General features: G+C 37.7%; 1 protein-coding gene and 1 pseudogene across 5 annotated transcripts in view; one reads left to right on the top strand and one right to left on the bottom strand.

Moving 5' to 3' along the window:
- Positions 1-25,578, top strand: part of NCK1 (NCK adaptor protein 1) — a 78,314-nt gene that overhangs the window by 8,196 nt on the left and 44,540 nt on the right. The window contains exon 2 of one of the 5 annotated variants that reach the window (XM_057315878.1): positions 9,433-9,539. The exons of the other annotated variants lie outside the window; for them this stretch is intronic. The gene's annotated coding sequence lies outside the window, so the exon portion shown is untranslated. The remainder of the gene's footprint in view (positions 1-9,432; positions 9,540-25,578) is intronic. 5 annotated transcript variants of the gene reach the window in all.
- On the bottom strand, positions 5,340-7,993 carry LOC113253974 (vacuolar protein sorting-associated protein 8 homolog; annotated as a pseudogene).

Raw genomic sequence — 25,578 nt, 5'->3', positions numbered from 1 at the left:
GCTTTACCTTGTTATAACGTTTCTGATTTCCTTTAATAAGGCTGTTTCTAGACTACTTTACTCCCCCTCAAGCTTCAGTTTGTAATCGTAGAACTTCCTGACGCTTTTTTTTTTTAGGATTTTATTTATTTATTTGAGAGAGAAAGCACGAGTGGGGGTGAGGGCAAAAGGAGAAGCAGACTCCCTGCTGAGCGGGGAGCCTGATGCAGGACATGACCTGAGCCAGAGGCTGATGCTTAACTGACAGCCACCCAGGCACCCCTGAAGCTCTTTGTTTTAATTTAGTCTAGTGCATGTTGTGGAAGTTGTGACTAAGAATTGGTAGGTTATACTCAATTATCAGAGATAGGAGATTTTTTTTTTTTTTTAAAGATTTTATTTATTTATTTAACAGAGATAGAGACAGCCAGCGAGAGAGGGAACACAAGCAGGGGGAGTGGGAGAGGAAGAAGCAGGCTCATAGCGGAGGAGCCTGATGTGGGGCTCGATCCCACAACGCCGGGACCACGCCCTGAGCCGAAGGCAGACGCTTAACCGCCATGCCACCCAGGCGCCCCCATGGAGATTTTTAATGTAAAATCTCAAAAAGTAGGATAAGCAAAATGTTGAAGAAATAAGCCATGGAACATATATATATATGAATATGGATGCATTGTTCTTTGTCTTATCATGTAAGTGCAGAACTTAGGCATGTATACCGTGAAGAACGGGGAAAGGGACAGTTGTTATACTGACAACAGGCTCAAGTCATATTTTAAATGAGTCATTTTTATCGGCCCTCTCTGTAGTTGGTAAATCATAACTGGCAGAATAATTTTGGTTCTAGGCAGGAAGCTGTTCTAGGCAGTCATACGCATATATATATATATATATATGTGTGTGTGTGTGTGTGTGTTTATACATATATACAGGTATATGTAAAATTGTATTTTTCTACCTGATGTCAGAAATGAGAGGGAGAATTAATGTAAGCCACATGTCAGAGTGGGAGAAACAGGATTACATTGTTATAGGGGAAAAAAATGTCTTTAAGTTCTGGCTGACAGAAAACTCAATTATGTTTAGTCTTAATTGTATGAGCAGTCTCATCACAGATTTCTTGTATAATTATCTTCATTCCTCTAAATGGTATCTTGTCTTTAGTATTTATCACTGTTATTTATTTATTTATTTATTTGACACGGAGAGAGGGGACATCAGTAGGGGGAGTGGGAGAGGGGGAAGCAGGCTTCCCGCTGAGCAGGAAGCCCAATGCGGGGCTCAGTCCCAGGACCCTGGAATCATGACGCGAGCCAAAGGCAGACGCTTAACGACTGAGCCATCCAGGTGCCCCATCACTGTTATTTTTCAATATGTGTATTTCAGAATTGTTTCTGTGAATATACAGACTCATACTCACTTTAAATAAACAGGATCATATGCTACAGATTTTCTAATTTAGAGATTCTGGAGTCAGCTTAAATTTCAGTATAGGCTTCATCACTATTTGTTTGAGCATAGGCCTTTATAAGCCTCATTTTTCTACTCTTAATATGGGGATGATACCTAATCAGAGGATTATTATAAGGTTTAAATGAAGATTCATAACTCCATTTGGCTGCTGAGTAGTGTTTGGTGCACATTAAGGTCTTTAGATGTAAAATATCTGGTTTCAAAATATGTTTTTAAATTTGTTATTGCCAGACTGCTCTTCAGAAAAACATCAATTTACACATTTACCAACAAATAGTGTTCCTTAATGGCATTATTACTCTAATTTTTGCCAACCAGGTAGGCAAAAAACTGACAGAACTAAAAGAATTCAATAAATCCATAAGCAACGTATAAGATAGTTTAGCATGCCCTCTGTGTAATTAGTAGAACATTAAGACAAAAAAAAAATCAAGATTTGAACAACGTAAGTAACAGATGAGTCTAATTGATATATGCATAGAACATTTTACCCAGCACTTGGAGAATACAGATTTTTTTCCAGTGCCTGTGGAAATTTTCCCCAAATTGACATATGCTGGACCATAAAAAACATGGAAATAATTAATTCTAGAGTATGTGCTCTGACATGTTGGAATTAAGCCAGAAATTAATTACAAAAAATAACTAGAAAATTGTCAGCTATTTGGAAACTAAACAATACACTCTCCTAAGTAAGTAACCCAGGAATTAAAGAAATAACATGCAACTGTTTTGAACTCAGTGATGAAAATATGATGTAACTTAAGAGATACAGAGATAAGTCATAGTTAAAGCAAAGTGCAGAGCCTTAAAATGTATATGTTATAATAAAGAATAAAAATAATTGAAGGGACTTCCGGGTAAAAATGGATGAGTGAAAGATGCATTTACTCCCCTCCAAAGCCCACCAAGGTGATAATAAAGGTTATTTTTAACTACACAGGTAAAGAGAATGGGAGAAACAATAAAATTTGGAAGCTGGAAAGCAAACAGACTGATAGAAAATTCCTAGTAGGCTTAAAAATGTTCAGTCCTAAACTGGAAGTAGGAAAAATGGAAAAGAATACTTAGGCTCATGAATTGGCAACATCAGGTACTTTTGTTGAAGAGGGGGTGAGAGTGTTGCTTAAAAATAGAAAGATTGCTTGAAAGTCTGTTTAAGTAGCAGCTCAGTCATAATAGCCAAAAGGTAGAAACAAACCAAATGTCCATCAACTGATAAATGGGTAAATAAAATGTAAATCTACATAATGAAATACTATTTGGAATAAATGGAATGAAGTTTTGATACAAATTTTAACGTGAATGAACCTTGAAAACATGTTAAGTGAAAGAAGCCAGTCACAAAAGACCATAGATTTATGATTCCATGTGTATGAAATGTCCAGAAAAAGCAAATATATAGAGACAGAGAGTAAATTAATGGTTGCCTAGGGCTCAGAGTAGGGGAGATTAGAAGGAAATGGGAAATGAGTGCTCAAGGGTATGGGTTTCTTTTGGGTGGGATAAAGATGTTCTAAAATCAATTGTGATTTTGGCACGATTCTGTGAATATACTAAAAACCATTGAATTGTACACTTTAAATGAGTCGGTTGTATAGTATGTGAGTTATATCTCAGTAAGCTATTACCAAAAAAAAAAAAGGAAAAAAAACTGCTCAAACCTAGATCTCTTCATCAATTTGTATAGCTAAGTGTCTGCCTTCTTTACTGCCCCAGCAGAAGACTGAAGATTTATCCTCTGTAGGTAACAAAACAGAGTGTTTCTGAGAGAAGGGTGGGCACTAGACATAATTGAAAACCAGGTATCCTATAGAAAACATCTGAATTAAATAAATGTACTGAATGTTGGGACTTTTACTAAGGCCTCTTCTATATTGCTCCCAGAATTCCATCAATCAAGTAGCAATTTAGAAGATGCTTCTCTTAACTAAGCCCAAGGGGAAAAAATTGTAAGTCATTCACAATCAGCTTTTAGGTCTCTACTTTTATTTTATTTTATTTTATTTTATTTTATTTTACTTTACTTTACTTTACTTTATCTTATTTTTTAATCAGTAAGCATTTATTGAGCAACTACCAAATGTAAACCTTATGCTGTGTGTTTTGGGGGATAGCAGAGAAATAGAAGACTCTTGTTTTGCAGTTCATAATCTTGAATTCATTAAAGAACAGTCCTAAGAAATACATTGAAAAGAACAGGTTTAAGACACGTCTTACCAAAAGTGCTCAGTAAATAATTGGAGTTGATGGAAGGTAGGTGAGGCCCAGTCAGTCAGGTAAGTATAATCAATAAAGAAATGATATTTTGTATAATAGTAAATTTTCTATAAATTCACTTGTCAAATATCTAGGCTGATGATATCCATATGTACAATGAGGGCTTCCACATTTTCTGTTAACTTTATATCTTGGAAATTAACAATCAAGTCTTTTGTTACCTGGGGTGGGTATCCCCACCAATTTATCACTTAAAACACATGGCTCAGGGCTCTCCAGAAATACTCCTTCGGCCACTGAATTCTCAATTTGTCTTATATCTAGCTAAATAAAAGATTCTTTTGCCGTAGTAGCAGGCAGTAATCAACTGTGACAGGCACCCTGTCTTAAAAATGCTGCTCCATCATTTAGATTTTTCCCTGGTCTGGACACTTTTTCAGAGCTTGATCTGCACACTGGAATAGGATTTCTACCATCTGATCTGCAACCACAGCCTTTGCTTACTGGCATCTCCTGATAATCTCACTACTGCTTTTGCTTTTCCTTCATGGAAAGACCATGCAAGAGCCAAGGCTTCTGTAAGACAGTCTTGTTTCAGGAGATGATCCACTCTCTCTTTCCACCTTTTTGGCATCATCACATAAACAGATTTTGTCCCCAAATAAAAGATTTGACAACCATAGCTACTAGTGGCTGTGTAGTGCCTAGCTAACATTTCCTCCGGTGGCTAGTGATTTGAAATGGCTGCTGTTATAGACCAACTGAACTTCTGAGATCTCTACTGTTTACAATTCCTCTTGAGTCAGCTGATCAATCACATGCAAGTTCTCCACACTGTCCAAGAGCACAACTGTACATGAGTTTATCCAAGTAAAGTTGATGAGGTCATAGTATAGGTGAAGGTGCTTTTGTTTATAAGTAAGTTGTATTGCTTCAGATTCATCTTTTTTTTTTTTTTAAAGGTTTTATTTATTTATTTGACAGAGAGAGACAGCCAGCGAGAGAGGGAACACAAGCAGGGGGAGTGGGAGAGGAATAAGCAGGCTCCCAGCGGAGCAGGGAGCCTGGTGCGGGGCTCAATCCAGAGACCCTGGGATCACGCCCTGAGCTGAAGGCAGATGCTTAACGACTGAGCCACCCAGGTACCCCACTCCAGATTCATCTTTTAACCAGTAGCAAATGAATAACATCTCTGCAGAAGTCAAGTATGGGGTTCACATAATTATGTACTGCCACAAAGTGCCAGGCCAGCAATGGAACACTGGGAGAATCTGTCCATAGGGAAAAGTCATCTACACTTTCAAGGATTGTTTCAATCCAGTGACCAATATCTTTGTTAAGAATGCCATGACCAAGGAAAACTGTGTGATGGGATGATCTTTCAACTTAGGCTTAGAATGGAGAGGCTCAATACAGCAAACTTCACCCTTGGAATCACTGAACAGACCCTAGAATCACATGTTCTCTTAAATGTCAATTCAAGGGGCGCCTGGGTAGCTCAGTCTGTTAAGCGTCTGCCTTCGGCTCAGGTCATGATCCCAGAGTCCCGGGATTGAGCCCTGAGTTGGGCTCCCTGCTCAGCGGGGAGTCTGGTTCTCTCTCTCCCTCTGCCCCTCCCTCCTCTCCTCCTTTCTCTGATTCCCTCATTCTCTTTCTCTCTCTCTCTCTCTCAAATAATAAAAAAAATCTTTAAATGTCAATTCAAAAACAGAGCCTCTGCTGTCATTGCAAATTGTAAGAGTTGTATCATCTCTAAACTTAATATGCAATATTGCTATTCTGGAGGATGAGCATCTCTTATTGATGTTAGAAATTTTCCACTGGCCAAATCCCACATCATGATATGTCCTTTAGCAAACCCACAGAGAAGTCTTGAGTAGTCATTGTTAATACTGAAGGCAGAGATGGCTCCATACTGACCTCTAGCACTATTGTTACCCAGACAGTTGCAAAGCTTGATTCTAATCACATATTAAAGACAATCCGGGAGATGTACCCACTGCTATCAGACTGGACACTGCAATTGCAGTAGGCAAGCCAGCATCCACTTTGTCAGCTCTAGACACTATCTGGTCAGAAATTCCCTTCAAAAGTGAATGTCACGTAAATGACTGATACGGTGTAAAAGAATCTGGTAATTTCTTCTTCCTTTTTAAGTTGGTACTGTCTCCACTATCTGAACTTGCCACAGACGAAGTATCATAGGAGTGAGAATCAATAGTATCAATGTTTAACAATGTAGGATCCTTAAGAACAAAAGACTCCTCTTTGATCAGCCTCACTGAGTATGCTTTCCAGTGTTGGAGGAGTATCAACTTGAGTAATATCAAACTCCTTGTCATCAGTCAGATCATTTTTGAACTCTTGTTCCTTGTCTAGATCTATGTAACAGAATTTTGAAAGCGAAGCTTCAAGATTGAAAGACTTATTTAGCTCTTCTTCAACAGTCTTGGCACAGAGGCTCTGTTCTATCTACATTTTTGTGGTCTGGTTCATTTCCCATATTTACTTTTAATAATTGTAATTCAATCCAAGCAAGTTTTTGTTCATTTTTGTTTTGTTTTGCTTTGTTTTGATTTTTGGCCTTAGATCATGATGATCTGAATGATGATCTCTGTGCTTGCAGTCATTCTAGCCCAGGACCTTTTATTTTATTTGTTTTATATAATCTCTTTGCCAAATGTGGGGCTCGAACTCACCACCCTGAAATCAAAAGTCACATGCTCTACCGACTGAGCCAGCTAGGCTGCCCCAAGGGCCCTACTTTAAATATGAGCAGACAATCAAGGATCACTGGGGTTCATTAAGAAAGCTTTTACTATAAGAGACCAAAACATTTTTTTTTTCAGAATAAAAAAGAATTCTTGAAAATTAGAGCATAATAATAGAAAAAATACTCCATAGAAGAAAGGAAGTTGAAGTAGAGGAAAATATGGAAAATAGGTTTTAAAAGATAAAAGGTCAGTCCAGGAGGTCAACTTCATCTAACAAAAGTGCCAGTGAGAACAGAGAAAAGAGTGGAGAAGAAATATTCATGAAACAAGAAAAATCCCAAGTTGAGGAACATCATTTGGCAGATTGAGAGGCCCTTGGGTATTCAGGAAAACAGATGAAAATAAATGCATACTCTCGATCTGGGACTAGTCAGAAAAATGGAGATCATACCACCTATTATAACAGAATTTAATATAAAGAATTGTTAGGCATGTTGTGGATTGAATTGTGTCACCCCAAAAAGATGTGTTGAAGTCTTAGCCCTCCAGCACCTCAGAATGTGACCTTATTTAGAAAGAGTCTTTACAGAGGTAATCAAATTAAAGTGAGGTCAGTAGAGTGTGCCCTAATCCAATATGACTTGTATTCTTTAATAACAGTGGAGGAATCTAGATAGAAATTTGGTCACAGATAGGCATAGAGAGAAGGTGGCCATCTACAAGCCAGGGAATACCTGAGGCTACCAGAAACTAGGAGAGAGGCCTGGAACAGGTCCTTCCCTAGGGCCTTAGGGAGGGCATTGCCAGTGCCCTAATTTTGGACTTTTGGCTTCCATAACTGTCAGATGGATTTTTGTGCTAAGCCAGTGCAGTTTGTGTTTCTTTGTTACAGCAGCTCTCAGAAACCAATACACTAGATAATTGGAGAACTGAAAAGGCAATAAGGGAACACATAGGTATCATAGGGATAGTAACTATAGGAAGTAATTACTAGCCCCAGAGAAGATACTAGGATTATTTAGAAGCATGAAGAGTGGCCCCAAGGAGCTGAAACTTAGACTTCTGCCTGCTCAGAAAGTAAAAGTATTTTAGGAGACTTGATGAGGCTGGTCTGTGAATGGCAGGAAAAACACAAAAGCAAAAAATTGCTAACTGGAGCCAACTGCTCCTGCTGGAATCTTTGTTATTGCGAGTGAAGGTTGTTGGTTGATGGTTGATGCTGACCTGAAGGAGTATCTCCCTGTTCCTTCCTTTAGTCTTCTAATGTCTTTCTTGTGACCCTTACATGATTCTCCAAGTCTAATAGGGAGTCAGCTAGCAAAGGAGAAATGTGATTTACAGGGTTCCACCCCCCCCCCCAGTGTTTCAAAGCAGAGTAGAGAAGTAGGTTTGAAACCAGGGATGATAACTAGTACACATAGACACTGAGGTATATCCTGAAAGTTTGAAATACACAAGACAAAGAAGATCCCTGTAAACTTCCAGAGGTGGGGGAAATGGGTCACATTACAGAGATTGAGTATTCTCAGCTGCAGCCTCAGAAGCCATAAGATAGTGAGAAGTGCTCTTAAAATCTGAGGTAAGATGATTTCCAAGCTAGAATTCTTTTCCCAGCCATTTTTAAAAATTTTTATTTTTTAATTATTTTTTTAAAGATTTTATTTATTTATTGGAGGGAGAGAGAGAGAGAGAGAGAGAGAGAGAAAGAAGGAGCAGAGAGAGAGGGAGAAGCAGACTCCCTGCTGAGCAGGGAGCCCACCGTGGGGCTTGATCCTGTGTCTCCGGGATCATGACCTGAGCTGAAGGGAGATGCTTAACTGACTGAGCCACCCAGGCACCCCCCCAGCCAAATTTTTAAGCATAAGTTTAGAGCGTAGATGTTTTCACACATGCAAGGTCTCCAAAAATTTCTCTTCCTTACTTCCTTTTTCAGAAAGCTATTGTGTGATTTGCTCCACCCGCAAAAGGAAAGAGAAAACCTCCCTAAAAGAGAAGGTGAAAGATACAGAAAACAGGAAATCACATTCTCGAGAGACAAAGGGCATCCCTAAGGTCATAGTAAAAAGGACTCCCCAAATGCTGATTATCTGATAAAGCAGTAAGTCCAGATTTGAGCAGGTGAGGTGTTGCCAGTGAAAATCAATAGACAGTGACATCAATAGAATACCTGATGGACAGTGAATACCTTTAGGACAGTGAAATCAATAGAATACCTGATATCTGTATATATAATTTAGGCATTTGGCAAAAAAATTAGAGTTGAATTAGTGATATCTTTCATTTGCTTAGTTTTTTATATTGGCATTTTAGAACTTTGTCCTGGAATTATTTCTCTCTTGTACTCTCTCATAGGTGATCTCGTTCAGTCCTGTGATTTTAGATAGTATTGATAGGTGGATGCTTCACAAATTTGTCTCTAGGAAAGATCTTTGTACCATTTTATATTCCCACTAACAGTGCACAGAGATACTAGTTTCTCCAAATCCTTACCAACCCTTATTTTTTTTTCTCTCTCTCTTTCTGATAGTAGTCATCCTAATGGATGAATATAGGGTACTAACTCATTCTGGTTTTTATTTGCATTTTCCTAATGACTAGTGATGTTGAGCATCCTCCAAGTTGTCCATTTGTATAACTTTGGAGAAATGTCTACTTAAGTTCTTCGTTGTTTCATTGGGTGGTTGTTGAGTCTTAACTGATTTTTAAACTTCTGTTGTTTTTTTTCCTTTCCTTTTAACTCATTCTTGATAGGGCAGGCAGAGAAATGTTTTTAAGGTTTCTGTATTAGTGATGATATGCTAACAGCCCTAATAAGCAACAAATCTTAGTGGTTTAACACAATGGAAGTTTATAATACTTTCTCACATTAAAGCCCAGTGTATGTGTGTGATGGAGTAGGAGTTGGGATACCTCTGTTCCATGCAGTCATTCAGGGACACGGGGTCTTTTATCCTTTTTTTTTCTTTTTCTTTTTCTCTTTTTCTTCTTTCTTTCTTTCTCTCTCTCTTTCTTTTCTTTTCTTTCTTTTCTTTCTCTTCCTTCCTAGGCTCCACATCCAGTGTGAAGGCCAATGTGGGGTTTGAACTCAAAACCCTGAGATCAAGACCTGAGCCGAGATCAAGAATTGGACACTTAACCAGTTGAGCCACCCAGGTGCCTCTCCTCTGTCTTTTTAAGTCATCACTGTTATCACCATGTGGCTTTTGGGGTTGTTTTGAAAAGAGAAGACGTTTTGGAAGAAGTTTTTAGGCCCAGGCTGGAAGTGGCATATATCACTTTCACCCATTTTCCATTGGTCAGAACTGAGTCACCTGATCCCACCTAACTACGCGGGTGGCTGGAAGATGTAGTATAGCCATATGCTAATGAAGGAGAGGGGAACACAGACCTTAAGGAGCACTAGCAGTCTCTCACGGTATTTACTGGATTAGAACTCTCCTGCTTAAAACTCTTAAATGACTTTTTTTAAATGCATAGAATAAAATTGGCCTGTGTCTGTTTCATCCTTACTTTGTATCACTTTCTCCTTTATTATTCTCAAGCCACATTAGACTAGGTGATTTTCAAAAATATGCCAAGCTTTTTCCCTCATAGAACCTATGTGTTTTGTGGTTTCCTTTGCTTGGACCACTCTAAATATTTACATTACGGCCTCCTTTTCATCTTAAAATGTCAGCTTAAAAATCCATCTCTTAAGTATCTAAAGTAGCCCTCCTGTTCTCTTTTTTGAAAGCACTATGTTTATCACAACCTTTAATTTTTTATTTGAACATTTTGTTTGCTTTTGCTCTGCCCTCTTCTAGAAGGAGAGGTCTCTTTTTCTCACTGTTCTATCCCTCTGCACCCAGTCAGTACTTAGCATATGCTAGTCATTTTGTTAAATATGTTGTATGAATGAAAGACTATTTAGTATACATAAACTGAAGTAGAGAGACTAGAGTGAATAATAACCAAGAGCTCTTATGGTAATTTAGATGAATTGTTGAGGCTTTGGGTTTTAGTGGATGCAGTATTGGTAGAACAGAGAAGAGTGAACAAGGGACATTTCAAAGGAAAATCCAACACAAATTGCTGTGTGACTAAAGCAGGGATGATAGTGGTTTATAATTAATAGGAATTAGTAAGGAGGTTCGAAGAGTTGGCTTTTTGGAGATAATGATGGGTTAGGGTTGATGCATGTTGAATTTGAGGTATTTGAAGTAGAAATGTTGAGGAATAGTTTGGATTAGAGAACACACTTGGAATTATAGATTTGGAAGTCAGTTATCAGTAGTGATAAGATGAAGCCACAAAAATGGATGATCTTGTTGAGAGAGAGGGTATACATTGAGAACAGATGACTCAAGGGGAGAAAAAAAGAGGAGCCACACATGGAGACCAGGAGGAATGGGTGGAGAAGAGGGAAGAGAACAAGTTGAGTATAGGCTTAAGGAAACCAGCAGAGAGTTTCAGGAAAGAGGGATGGTTGGCTTGGCTCCTTCTAGTATGGCTATTCCTTGTGATATGTATTTGAAGGTTCTGAAGTGTTACCTTTCATGAAGGTTATAAAATGGTGATACTAATATCTGCTTCATAAGATTGTTGTGAGGAAAAGCACTTAACATACTTAGTGCACTGTGTCCAGTAAACACTTCTGAAGTGAAATATAGTAAGACAATACAGTTAGGGATTAAGGAGGTATTAAGTTAGGCATTAAGGAGTTTGTAGTGGGAGAAGAGGCTTCTGGGCTTCTGTATCAACTTTTCTTTAGAGGTATGTTCTTTTTAAAAGTTACGGTAAGTTAGAATTGTACTAAAAGCTTATATAGAGATAACATTTATAAATTTTTATTGAAGTGTTTTTAGTAGGAATTTTCTGATCTGAAAGTATGCAGAACCATAGCAAAACAATGACAGTTCATCTGTTTATGCTTCTTAACCATATCCTTCTACTGAATCTTATTCTGGAAGCATTTATTATGCATGTGCCCCTTTGAAAGTCATTGTCCTTTAAAATAGTTTGAGTAAATTATTATTTAACACTGAAATGAAATGAGAATATGAAATTGGAAGCATAGTTTAATATGTCAAATTGCATTAACATCAACTTAAAGCATTTTTTTTTTGGTAGTGGAACTTGATTTTGGATAGTATGGAGAAATTCCAGTTGCCACAGGCTTCTGTCTCCAGGTAAACAAGTATGAGAGTCATTAACACAAGGGAAAGTGGGAGCTTTCTTGCATTCCTTTTTATTCTCTTTTAAGTTTGGTCATCTTTTTGTTTAGGGAACTTCGGTGGATTAGCTGAGTAGAGTCTGGTAATGGTTCATGTCTTGTGTGAGAAATCATTTTTTTCTAAACATCTATTATAATGGAAAAAAATAAGTTATGTTGCCTTTCTCATGGTCATTAGCAGTGTAAGAAAGAATAGAACTTTGAAATTAGGGATAAGGTAAAAAGACAGGTAGGTAAGGAAAGAAGACACAAGGGTAGAGAAAAAGAAGTTGAGAGATAATTGGTAAAAAGAGCTACTTAAGTTTATCTTTCCCTTGTATCAGGTTTCAACTGGCAGTGAATTAACAGTTGAAATTGCTTCGTCACCCAAATGTCTATCAATAGATAATGGATAAAGAAGATGTGGTATATCTATGCGATGGAATATTATCCAGCCATAAAAAAGAAGGAAATCTTGCCATTTACAAAACATCAGTGGAGCTAGAGAGTATAATGCTACGTGAAAAAAAGTCAGAGAAAGACAAATACCATATAATTTCACTTACATATGGAATTTAAGAAACCAAATAAACCAGCAAGGGAAAAAAAATAGACAAGCCAAGAAAACAGACTCTTCTCTCTTGAGAACAAACTGATGTTTACCAGAGGGGAGGTTGGTGGGAGGGAGCGGGTGAAATAGGTGATGGGGATTAAGGAGTGCACTTTTAGTGATGAGCACTGGGTGATGTATGGAATTGTTGAATAACTATATTGTCTACCTGAAACTAATATTATACTGTATGTTAACTATACTGGAATTAAAATTAAATAAATTGCTTTGTAAGTAGCATATAATTGGTGACTTTTAGGTTATTTGCTACTTGGGAGAGTCATAAATTCCTGATTGTAAAATTCAGATATAATTATCACTGAATTTATATCCATACAACCGGTGGTGAAATTTTTAACATTAGGTAGGAGGGTAAGGGTGGGAAGGACCACCATGTAGCAGGTACTGTACTAAGTGTTTTATGTATTATTTTGTTTAATTTTCATAGCTACCCTGTAGGTAGGTGTTACTGTCACACAGATAATAAATGGCAGACCAAGAATTTAAACTGTGGTGTTTCTCTTCTCTTGTAGTTATCTTTTATTCATCCCTTTGCTTTATGTTACAGTTTCATTCAGTCACTTGTTGGCTTAAAGAAAAAAAAAGCTCTATTGAGATATACTTCACATACTCTACAATTCACCCATTTAAAGTATATGATTCAGTGGCTTTTAGTATTTTCAGAGTTTTGCAACCATCATCACAATTTAGAACATTTACATCACCCCCTAAAGAAACCCCATTCCTATTAGTCATCACTCTCTAGCCTCCCCTACTCCCAGCCCTGGGCAGCCATTAATCTATTCTCTGTCTCTGTGGGTTTGCTCATTCTGGACATTTTACATAAGTGGAATCCTATAATATGTGGTCCTTTGTGACTGGCTTCCGTCCCTTACCATCTGTTTTTAAGGTTCATCCATGTTAAAGCATGTATTAGTACTTCATTCCTTGTTACTGCTGAATAATATTCCATTGTATGGATATACCACATTTTATCCATTCATTAGTTGATGAACATTTGGGTTGGTTTCTCCCTTTTGACTATTAAGAATAATACTGCTATGAACATTTATGGTTTTTTTATTATTGTGCTAAAATATATATAACATAAAATTGACCATTTTAACCATTTAAAAATGTATAGTTCTGTGGCTTTAAGTGCATTCACACTGTTGTGCAACCATCACCACCATATATGTCCAGAACTTTTTCATCTTCCTCAGTGAAACTCTGTCCATTAAACACTTAAGTTCCTATTTCATTCCTCCAGCCCCCCCCCCCCCACCGGCAACCACCATTCTGTCTTCAGTCTCTATGTATTTGACTACTCTAGGAACCTTACGTAAATAGAATCATACAATATTTTTCCTCTTTTAATTGGCTTATTTAACTTAATGTAATGTCTTCACAGACATACACATGTTGTAACATGTGTCAAAATTTCCTTCTTTTTTAAGGCTGGTAACATCCCACTGATTGTATATGTCACATTTTATTTACCCATACATCTGTTGGTGGACACTTGGTTGCTTCTGCTTTTTCGCTATTGTGAATAATGGTGTTCTGAATAAGGGTGTGTAAATATCTACTCAAGACCCTCCCTTTTTTTTTTTTTTGGCTGGGTAATATAATTCTGCTTTTGATTTTTGGGGGGAAGGCTAAACTGTTTTCCATAGTGCCTGCACCATTTTACATTCCTACCAGCAGTACACAAGGGTTCTAATTTCCACATGTCTTCTAATACTTATTTTCTGTGTTTTGATAATAGTTGTCCTAATGTGTGTAAGGTGTTATCTCATTGTGGTTTTGATTTGCATTTTCTTAATGATTAGTGATGCTAAAAGGTTTTTTTGTGCTTATTGGTCATTTGTGTATCTTCTTTGGAGAAATGTCTGTTCAGGTCCTTTACCCATTTTTTAATTGGGTTGTTTGGTTTTTTTGTTGTTGAGTTATGAGTTCTTTATATATTCTGGATATCAGTCCCCTATCAGATATATGATTTGCAAATATTATTTCCCATTCCACGATAGTGTCTTGATGCACAAAAGAGTTTAATTTTGTCGATGTCCAGTTTATCTGTTTTTTGTTGCCTGTGCTTTTGTGGTCGGATCCAAGAAATTATTGCCAAATCCAGTGTTGTGATGCTTTTGCCTTGTTTTCTTCTGTTTTATGCTTGCAGCTTATTTGGGTCTTTGATGCATTTTAAGTTATTTTTGTATATAGTGTAAGGTAAAGGTTCAACTTCATTTTATGTTTTTATGTGAATGAATATATGTTTTCATTTATCTTGGTTGTATAACTAAGAGTGGAATTCCTGGGCTATTGGGTAACTTATGTTTTAGCCTTTGAGGAACTGCTGAACTGTTTTCCAAAGTGGCTTTACCGTTTTACATTCCACCAGCAGTGTATGAGGATTCCTGTTTCTCTATTGCTTTTTGAATCCAGACCACAATACCTTCTGACTGACTTATTTCAAAAATTTCTTTGGCTGGCCTCTTTGGTGATAATCTCACAAATTTGTCTTTCTCCAGTCCTTTTTCACCAATTCTTAATGCTGTTCATTGTGTCATAAAAGATTCGAGATGAAAGGAACTATAATCATGAAGTTAAGCCATTCATTTTTTAATTGATAAATAAAATTTGAGGAAGAGATTTGACCCAGTTGTAGAGTGACATTGTCAATACTAGATACCCTACTATGAATATAGCTTTCATTTTATTAAATCATCATGTTCCCCATTTATGTGTTTAAAACTCTTTACCTGTGTTAACTAGATCTCCTTCCCATCACCTACCCTAAGTTAGTCTAAAAGCAAAGAGTTGTGGTGCAGGTAATTTATTTGGCAGGTGATTCTAGGGGAACAAGAATAAGGGACCTGAGTAAATGAAACAGGAAAAGAAGAAAAGCCAGTACAAGAATGTATTATTGAGTTACTCACTGCTATGGCAACTAGGGCTCAATCTTAGTGGAAACTTCTGAGGATCTAGATGCTCCTCCAATTGTTTACTTATGGATGGACAGGAAAAACTGTTATCTGCTCTTGTTCTCCATCAGTTCACAGTTGCCCTAGTGGCGTGTAAATTCTTTCGCCTTCCTTTCATCATTTTAGGACTCCACACAAGAGCCAGACAAGTGGATTGGTTCCCCACGGTGTGTTACTTCATGGTCTCAAAAAAGCACAGGGCGGAAAGCAAATGGAATTCTGCATGGGAAATAAGTCAAAATTTACCCGGAAGCATTAGCTTTAGCTTATGACAAGTGTGGTGGTCAGAATAATGGTCTCTCAAAGATCCTAATCCTCTAAACCCATTGATATGTTACCTTGCATCACAAAAGGGATTTTGTAGATAATGAGATTTTCTGGGGTTATCTGGGTGGGCCCGTTGTAATCACAGAGAGCTTTATTTTATAAGAAGTAGGCAGGAATATCAGTCCAACAAAGAGATATGATAATGGAAGCAGAGGTCATGATGTGGCGTGGGGCAAGGAATACGGGCAGCCTCTAGAGGTTGGAGTAGATAAGGAATGGATTTTTCCCGTAGAGCTTCTGAAGGAATGCAGGCTTTGATTTTAGTTCTGTAAAACCTGTTTTGAAATTCTTATCTCTAGAATTTTAAGATAACAGATTTGTGTTGTTCTGAGCCACTAAATATGTGGCAATTTGTTACCCAGCAGTAGGAAACTACTGTTACAGCTAGCATCAAAGGACAGGTAGACAGCATGAAGATGAAATATAAGAGATTTCTGATAGAATCTACCTCTTGCTGTTGGCCTCTCCTTTGATTCTAGCTGTATTAGCTTCCTACTACTATTTAGCAAATTACCACAAATCTACTTCTTGCTCTGCTCAGATCTGCTTGGACTCTACATTAATTCTGATCCATCATTGAGTCACTGCAGGCTCTTCAACAGAAATTTAAGACGGGTTAGTGGTGCAAGCAAGTGCTGCCTGCTGCTGCAACTGTTACTGAAGCAGGTAAATATTCATCATTTCCTTCTTTCACCACCCATTCTAGATTTCCCTTATGTTAGGCCAGTAGTGCAGCTGCTTTAGGTTGCTTGTGACTTCTAGACTTTCATCCGTGAGGGATTTGAGCCCTTAGTTCCCTTGCCCTTTTTGGGCCATAGTTGCTGCAATTTCCTGTTTATCGTAGTACCAAGCAGGGAAACACCCTGAGCTCCAGACAGACTGCTCCCTACCCCAGTTGTGTACCACTCCTAATGATAATGAGTGTCCGTCACCACTGCTAGTGTAGTTTTTCCTTTCTTTGCCTGCTTCTCTTGTCAGCATGAGGAACCCAAAGTGACCGAGTAGTGGTCATACCTTTTAGGCTCAGTGGAACCCTCAGTGTGTCCTCTGGTGAAAGCATTACCTTTAGGACCTCTGATACAGGAGAGGTTTTAAATCGTTGGAATGGGAAACCCAAATTCCACAAGTGAGTTCCTGGGATTGATGGTGAAAAGAGTCAGTCCAACTTCTATGCCTTGGTTTCTGGACTCATGCATTCTAGATATTAGGGATATACCATCATAGCCATTGTTTCAGTGCATATACAGCATCCTAGGAGACCAGCAAGGTGACTGTTTAGCTGAACTTTTCGTATAACATTCCATCATTCTGTTAAGTCTGACAGTTTCCTGGTGATGTGATATGTGGTAGGACCAGTGGATGCCATGATCAAATACTTCACCATTAAATAGAACTTTTGGTTTGGGGTAATGTCAAGATGGATTTTGGTAAGCATTTTGAAGCTATTGGATGACGGTGCTGGGCAGAGGTACTAAAAATGTTGAGGGACACTTTGGACAGGGAATGCAATCCCATTTAAGTAAGTGTAAATCCTGCTGCCTTTCAGAGTACAAGAGTCCCAGTCCCATCATGCCACCTGTTCAGCTCTATGTCTGATAAGTTGCTGTTGGTATTCTGCAGTGATCCTAATCCTGCTAGAAATTAGTCAATTTTAGTAAGACTTTTTTTATTATATTTTTCCAAAGTAAGTTGATGTTTTTGATAACAGGGAATCTGATGAACAGGAGTTTTAAATTTTAATATGGTCAGCTGATATTTCATTTATAAGAAATTCAAGAAGAGGCAAACTATAGTGACAGAGAGCCCATCAGTAGTTGCCAGTGGGGAGAGAATTGGCTGTAAAGGGAACTTTTTGGGGTGATAAAAATGTTTTAGAGCTTGATTGTGGTATAGGTTACAAAATTTTATACATTTGCCAAGACTCATTAAACTCTACACTTAAAATCAGTATAGATTATGTCTTACAACTTACTTTAAGGAAAGAGGAGGATTTAATGTACTCATTTGTTAACCTTTTCCAATATTAGTTTATTTTTCCTTTACAGTTAATTTTTGATTTCTAGGTTTGAGAAACTCTTCTTCCCTTCTCTGGGATTTTTTTTTTTTTTCTGATTTTCCTATTTTGTTAATTTCTGTTCTTTATTTTCCTTATTGTCTTGAAATATACCCAGGATTTGTTTTAATCATGTAGAGTAAGACAGAGAGTGGAAATGACTGTCAGAAGGAAAAAGGTTTTACTCACAGTTCCCTTGGGGAAGCACCAAGGTTGGTGAGGAAGCAGAAGGAGCAAGGGAAAAGCATGTCCAGAGCCTTTATTGTGGTTAAGTGAGAAGGAATTGATGAGGCAGGATAGGCAAGCCTGAGCAAGTTGAGGTTTGGATAGTTTGAATAATTTATAGTTTTGGGTGATATGGGTGGTCTTTAGTTTTCTAGTACCTGACCCCAGGATTAGTTAGAGCAGTGGGCATACCCGTTTGGTATGTGAGAATTTTTTGGAAGCAGATGTTGGTTAAGGGGTATAGGCTTTGGATAGGTTGATTGTGTATCAGATGTGCTCTCAGGCAAGTTGTTTCCTATATCTAGGAATTAGGTGACCCTGGGAAGGACAGTCCCTCCTTGGGTCCCAAGGGCCCTGCCATGTCAGACCATCATAAATACAGAAAAATTTTAAAAACATGATTAATACACTTAGGCTTTCTTTTGCTTTACTTGTTTTTTTCTAGTTTCTTGATTAAAAATGTTAATTAAGGGGTACCTGGGTGGCTCAGTCAGTGAAGGGTCCCAGTTTTTTATTTCAGCTCAGGTCATAATCTCGGGGCTGTGAGGTCAAGCCCTGCATTGGGCTTTGTGGGGAGTTTGCATGAGATTCTCTCTCCTTCCTCTGCTGCCTCCCCCCCCCCCCACTTGCCTACGTGTGTGCTCTCTCCATCTCAGATAAATAAATCTTTAAAAAAATGTATTAAGCATATTCATGTTTAATGTTTAGTTAACAAGTGCAACAAGGTTATAGTTGGAGCTGAACTGCACATTTTGATAGTGTAGTACTTATATTGTCACTCACTTTATAATTTCTGTTGTGATTTTGTTTAGGAGTCCATTTTAAAGTTTCTAAACATCTAAAAATGTTTTATTGGTAATTTCAACATTATATTGTGGGCAGAGTGCAGTCTTAGGTATAAGTTCTTTGAAATTATTTTTGAAAGTGTTCAAGTGTACTTGAAAATAATTATATCCTTATTTTTTTGTTTGTTGGAAGATTCTCTATTTCACTGTCAGATTAAGCTTATTAATTTTGCTGGTCAAGTGTGCTATATCCTTATTGATGTTTTGACTTCTTGATCTATCAGTTTTTAATATAACTAAGGTAGAAACTCATGTAGTGGTTGAAGATTAATTTTTTTCTTGTAATTTTAGGGGTTGTATTGAATCTGTAGTTTGCTTTGAATAGTATTGACATCTTAACATTCTAACAATTTTAAGTCTTCCAGTCTATGAACATAGGATAGTTTTCCATTTAGTTATATCGTCTTTTCTTTTCTTTCCTTTTTTTTTTTTTTTTTAACTGAGGTTTGTTTGTTTTTAGATCAGTTTTATGTTCACAGCAACGTTGAGGGGAAGATACAGAGATTTCCCACATACTCCCTTACCTCATACATGTGTCGCTTCTTCCATTATCAGCATTCCCTACCAGAGTGGTACATTTGTTACAATTGATAAACCTACGTTAACACATCATAATACCCAAAATCCATAGTTTACATTATGGTTCACTCTTGATATTGTATACTTATGTTGTCTTTAATTTGTTTCAGCAGTGCTTTGTAGTTTTCATTGTACAAATCTTTCCCTTCCTTAATTGAAGTTATTCCTAAGTATTTTATCCTTTCTGGTGCTCTTGTAAATGATCAAGTAGTTTAATTAATTTCCTTTTCAGATTGTTCATTGACAGTGTTTACTAACATTGTTAGCGTTAGAAATGCAACTGATTTTTGTAGGTTGATTTTATATCCTGCTACTTTTGCTGAATTTACACCAGCTTAATTTAGATAACAGAAAAACTTTGCTCCTATACAGCTCCATTCTCACCCTCTTTGAGTTATTGATGTCACAGAAATAGATCTTTAAATATTTGTATGTCCAAACTAGACTAATATTTGTGTCATTTTTTCAGATTTTATTTATTATTAGGGAGAGTGTGCGTGTGCGAATGGGGGCAGGGGGTGAGCAGAGGGAGAGGGACAAGTAGACTCTGCTATGAGTGAGGAGCCTGCTCTGGGGCTTGATCTCACAGCCCTGAGATAATGACCTGAGCCAAAACCAAGAGTCAGATGCTCAACTGAGACACCCAGGCTACCCAATAATTGAGTTTTTTTTTTTTTTTTAAAGATTTTATTTATTTATTTGACAGAGAGACAGCCAGCGAGAGAGGGAACACAAGCAGGGGGAGTGGGAGAGGAAGAAGCAGGCTCATAGCGGAGGAGCCTGATGTGGGGCTCGATCCCATAACGCCGGGATCACGCCCTGAGCCGAAGGCAGACGCTTAACCGCTCTGCCACCCAGGCGCCCCCAATAATTGAGTTTTTTAATGCATTAGTCTCTTACATTGTGTAGAAAACAAAATGTAGAGTTATAAACCAAAGTTACAATAATAGCAACTTTAGACTAATGTGTTTTTAAAAGTTGTTTATTAGTGTCTTAAGTCATATAGAAAACAAAAAGTAGACTTACAAACTGAATTTTCAGTAATTCCATCTTTTATAATTGCTCATGTATTTACCTTTATTGAGATCTATGTTTCTTAATATGACTTTGAATTATTGTCTGGTATCCTTTCATTTCAACTTAGGAAGTACTTTACATTTTTTGTAGGGCAGCTCCGGTAGTAACAAGTGTCCTCTGCTTTTGTTCTGGGAATGTCTTAATTTCTTCCCTCACATTTGAAGGACAGTTTTGTTGAACGTTGGATTTTAGTCGACAGTTTTTTCTTTCAGTATTTTGAATATGTCAACCCACTGTTGACCCTCGAACAACATGGTTTTGAATTATGTGGGTCAAATTATATGCAGATATTTTCTAGTACAGTACTATAAGTATATTTTCCTTATGATTTTTTTTTCTTTTTTTTAAGAAAGGGAGTGGGGGAAGAGGAGAGGGAGAGAGAGAATCATAAGCTGGGCATGGAGCCCAATGCAGGGTTCAGTCTCACAACCCTGACATCATGACCTAAGCCAAAATCAAGAGTCGAATGTTTAGCAGACTGAGGCACCCAGGAACCCCCCCTTGTGATTTTTTTTAATAACATTTTCTTTCATCTAGTTTACTTTAAGAATACAGTATATAATACATATATAAAATATGTGTAAATCATCTATTTATGTTATTGATAAGGCTTCCGGTCAGCAATAGACTATTAGTTGTTAAGTTTTGGGGAAGTCAGAGGTTGTACATAGGTTTTTGACTGTGCAGGGGTCAGGGCCTCAAACCCTGCATTGTTGAAGGGTCAGCTGGACTGTCTTCTATCCTCCAAAGTTTCTAATGAGAAATTTGTTGGTGATCTTATTGAGGATCCCTTGCGTGTGATGATTCATTTCACTTTTGTTGCTTTCAAGATTCTCTCTTTGTCTTTCAATATTTTCACTTATAGCATATCTCAGTATAGATCTCTTGAGTTAATCCTACTTGGAGTTTGTTGAGCTTCTTGTTTTGTTTGTTTGTTAAAGATTTTATTTTTTTAAGTAATCTCTACACCGAACATGGGGCTCAAGCTCACAACCCTGAGATACAGAGTCTCATTCTCCACTGACCTTGCCAGTTAGGCACCCCTAGCTTCTTGGCTGTTTAAATGCATGTATGTCATCAAATTTGGGACATTTTCAGCCATTGTTTCTTCAAATAATCTCTTTGCCCCTTGAGTCTCCCTCTTTTCCCCAAAATATCTGTTCGTTTTTTTCCTGGTATCTCACAGATCCTTCATTCTCTGTTTATGTTTCTTAGGTTATTTTCTTTGTGTTCTTCAGGCTGTTTTTCAGTTGCCCTGTAACTCTGATTCCTTCTTTCACCTGTTCAAATCTGCCTTTAAATCCCTCTGGTGAGTTTTTGTTTTTTTGTAATTGTACCTTTCAGCTGGAGAATTTCTAAGGTTTCTGTTTCTTTAGATATTACTATTCTGTTCATACATCATTTTCTTTACTTTCTCCACATCTTTCTTTAGTTATTTGAGTATCTTTAAGGTGTTTGTTTAAAGTCTTTGTTTAGTGGGTTTGTTAACTGGTCTTTCTCCAGGATGGTTACTGTTGGTTTTTCCCTTTGAATGGGCCATTCATTCCTGTTTCTTTGTAGTGTGTGTATGTGTGTGCGTATTTGGTTGTTGAAAACTGGATGCTTGAATCTAATAATGTGGTAAATCTGAAAATCAGATTGTCCCTCTTCCCCAGGGTTTGCTGGGTTTTTGTTTTTATTGTCGTAATCTCTGTGCCAGGAGTCATTTTGAGGTATAAACTTAAGCTTTCCTCAGATCCTCACTGACCTTGTGCCTTTTTCTGAATACGTGTGGTGATTTTCTTAATTCCCCTATTACTAGTTCTTTATTGTCTAGCTCCTGAAAGGAGAAAGTTAAAAAAGGCACCAGCCCTTTAGATTTCCCTCAGCCTGAGAGGGAAGCGGGCTTACATAATTGGTGTGTGTGTGTGTGTGTCTGTGTGTGTGTGTGTATGTGTGTGCCCATGCACACATCAGCGACTGCCTCTTTGTCAGCACCTCAGTGATCAGACACATCATGCAGCTGTCAGACATAGGTCCCTGATATTTGGATGACAGAATCCTTACTGCTCACCTTAACTCCTGCAAGCTGCTCTTCGAACTAATGCACAGCTGCCTGGTATGTGTCTGGGGAGTGGAAGATGTGTAGCCATTGCTGAGCTCAGAGCTGAAATTAACCAAAATTTATAATCCAAGACTTCCTCTGGAAGTTTCAAGCCTTGAAGTAGACTCCAGAGTTCTAAAATAGTTAGACAAGATTCTGCTAGTACAGTTGTTGTCTGGGTGGGGAGACGTTATATTTTATGGCATGGGGAAATGAGAGTTGCACTGTCCCCATGCTGTGTGTTTTCTTTTGGAAATATGTACCACCTGGAGCAACACTTTTAAGAGATACAATAATTAAAGTCTATTAAAGAATAAGGACTGGAATACCAAAGGATTAAGATGATGAAAAAATTAGAAAACACTGTACAAATCTGGTTTTATTTAGTCCAGATAATTTAAGGAGTTAGTTTTGATATCGATTGTAGTTTTGATAAAACTCAAGAGACTTTATTGATATAACCTGATTCAGTTCTCTTATTTTACAAATAAGAAAATGGAGTTTAAGTTGATCTGACATTCACTGACTCATTGTTAATGGCAAGGCAGTTTAATGGCAACCCCAGTTTGTTAAGCATATTTTATTTATAGGAGCAGTGAAACAGGACTAGGACTAGAGTGAGGCAAGCAAGTTGCCTAGGGTACAAAATTGAAGGAGGCAGTCACTCTTAGATGCAGACCCTGCACTTGTAAGATCCTTATTTATCAGAGTAATATTTGAACATGGTTTAAAATGTCTAATAGTCCTAGGAGACACCTCCTAGCCCTGCAGATTACAGATAGCCTGAAGAAGCTAGATGGAGTGATGATGGTAGAAGAGAATTATCCCTTGAGACCTAGCCCTCAGTATGTGGTAATAGATCAGTTTGCAAGTACCTGTGGAACATTACCTCACTTTTTCTGAGAAGAGTGTGGGGTCTTCTGTCTTTAGGCCTAGATTGGTTCCTGTACTCCTTTTTTCCTTCAGTCAGATCTCAGAGCCTGTAGTTTCTTCTGTGCTTTTAAAGCTGTTTTTACCCACAACCCCTTGGGGGTTCTCTAAGCTTGGCTGGCGAGTTAGAGAATATAGATGTACCTCTCATTCCTTCTCCTTTACGGCTCATACAGACAAATATGGAAATGATTTAGAGGTAATAGTAACAAAGACATAAGAAATTAACCCAGATGTTCTGCTTTTACTGTCATGGCCTCTTTTCTCTAGTTTCTGACTTCCATTTTGTTTTTGAGGGTACAGTCAACCTAGTTGAGCTCCATTCCCCTTAGGTAAAGGACATGTTTGTTCATGAGGTATTTACCCCCAGCACTTAGGGGTTAGAGGCAGTCTAGGCTGCATAAAACCCCTACTTCCATGTCTCAGGAAGATAATTTGTATTTCCCAGAACCTCAGTGGATGACACATGGAATATACAAGCTGTCCTCTGAATATTAGTGGTTTCCTTTTTTGCATTACCCTATGTGAGGAGAGGAGAATAAAACCAGAATGTACAGCCTTTGTCTTAGAACTAATGGGTATAAAGTTGTTATGCTGCTTCTCTGGATCTGTCCTTTTTATACCAGGTACCTAACTTGCCTCCTTAGGACCATTATTTGTTCTTTAGGACATTGGAGTTCAAGACACGCCATTTGTTTTTGTATTACATTTTAAAATAGGTGGATTCTGGGAACTAAGAGTTTATAAGGTGAAAAGACAGGTGGTTTTATTGGCGCAGTCAGAAGTAGCTAAATGTATATAAACAGTAGTAGTACGTTGGATCTAGTTTTAGTTTACAGATGCAGTTGGCTAGTTTGTGATGCTGATGGGAGCAGAATAAATGAAATACAGATCAGCATTACAGATGAAGTTATATTAGCAAGAAATAGAACTTTTCCCACTAGCATGTAAGTTCTTTCAGGACAGATTTAGCTTTGTACGCTGGATAGCTCATACTGTGCCTCGCACATAATAGGGCCTAAAGATAAATAATAAACAAGTTGAAAGCTTGGTAGAATCAGTTTGGTTGTTTATAAGCTCCACATAGTGTTCAGTGTTAGCTTTCGTTAAACCTGTTTCAGAGCGTTTACACACACACACACACACACACACACACACACGAGTTGTTAAATTGGGGAATATCTATACTTGCTAGTATTTGGGTTTCCTTAATCTCCATCATTTTTTTTATCCTTTATTTTGCATTTTTCTTACGTTTGAAGTCTCTTGTATAGAAGTTTCATTTTTTTTTTAAATTTGGTACTCTAGGGGCATCTGGCTGTCTCAGTTGGAAGAGCATGTGACTCTTGATCTCAGGATTGTGAGTTGGAAACCCATGTTGGATGTAGATATTACTTAAATAAATAAACTTGAAATAAATATAAATTTGATACTCAGTCTCTTCAGGTACCTGTTATCATATATTGGCCCTATTTGTTTCAACAGAAAAGTAATTTTGGTTTATGAAATGAAATATCCAGAGATAGATTCTGGGTTGAGGAATAATTAGATTTGGAGGCTTTAAAAATGGAATCTATGTGCACCTCTCACCTTCATTGTCAGGTTCTGTATGGTGACATTTATTCTGCTTTCAGGTTTAAGTCTGTTGGGAAAAGAGAAAGTACCTTCCCAGTAACCCTGGTGTACATCCCAGGAGTCTTTCTGAATGAACAACTTGAGTTTTCATCACTAGTCACAGAAATTAAAGGAATTTAATATTCTGATCGGCCATGCATGAATTGCATATACTACCCCTGAGATCTTGGAACTCCACCTAAGGAATGTCAAAATATTGTTGGGGTGGGGATGGTGAGGATAGTTTCTGAGGAGGTCGAGACACCATTATGAAAAGAAGAGAAAATGGATATTGGTACAGCTTAAAAGTCAGCTAGCTTTTTAACATTGTTTTTTTTTTAAAGATTTTATTTATTTATTCGACAGAGACAGAGACAGCCAGCGAGAGAGGGAACACAAGCAGGGGGAGTGGGAGAGGAAGAAGCAGGCTCATAGCGGAGGAGCCTGATGTGGGGCTCGATCCCATAACGCCGGGATCATGCCCTGAGCCGAAGGCAGACGCTTAACCGCTGTGCCACCCAGGCGCCCCAGCTTTTTAACGTTTTGATTGACTTAATACTGATTCTTAAGGGATCAGTGAGGTTTTCTAAATTTTTTAAATTATCAAAGTAATATATGCATGTAGATTGAAGTTTCAAATAGTGCTAAAAGGCCTGATAACAAAAATAGCAGTC

The sequence above is a fragment of the Ursus arctos genome, unplaced genomic scaffold (genome assembly GCF_023065955.2).
Source record: "Ursus arctos isolate Adak ecotype North America unplaced genomic scaffold, UrsArc2.0 scaffold_20, whole genome shotgun sequence".
Classification (NCBI taxonomy): Eukaryota; Metazoa; Chordata; class Mammalia; order Carnivora; family Ursidae; genus Ursus; species Ursus arctos.
The sequence above is the reverse complement of the archived record's forward strand: the minus strand, read 5'-3'. Positions and strand labels throughout refer to the sequence as shown.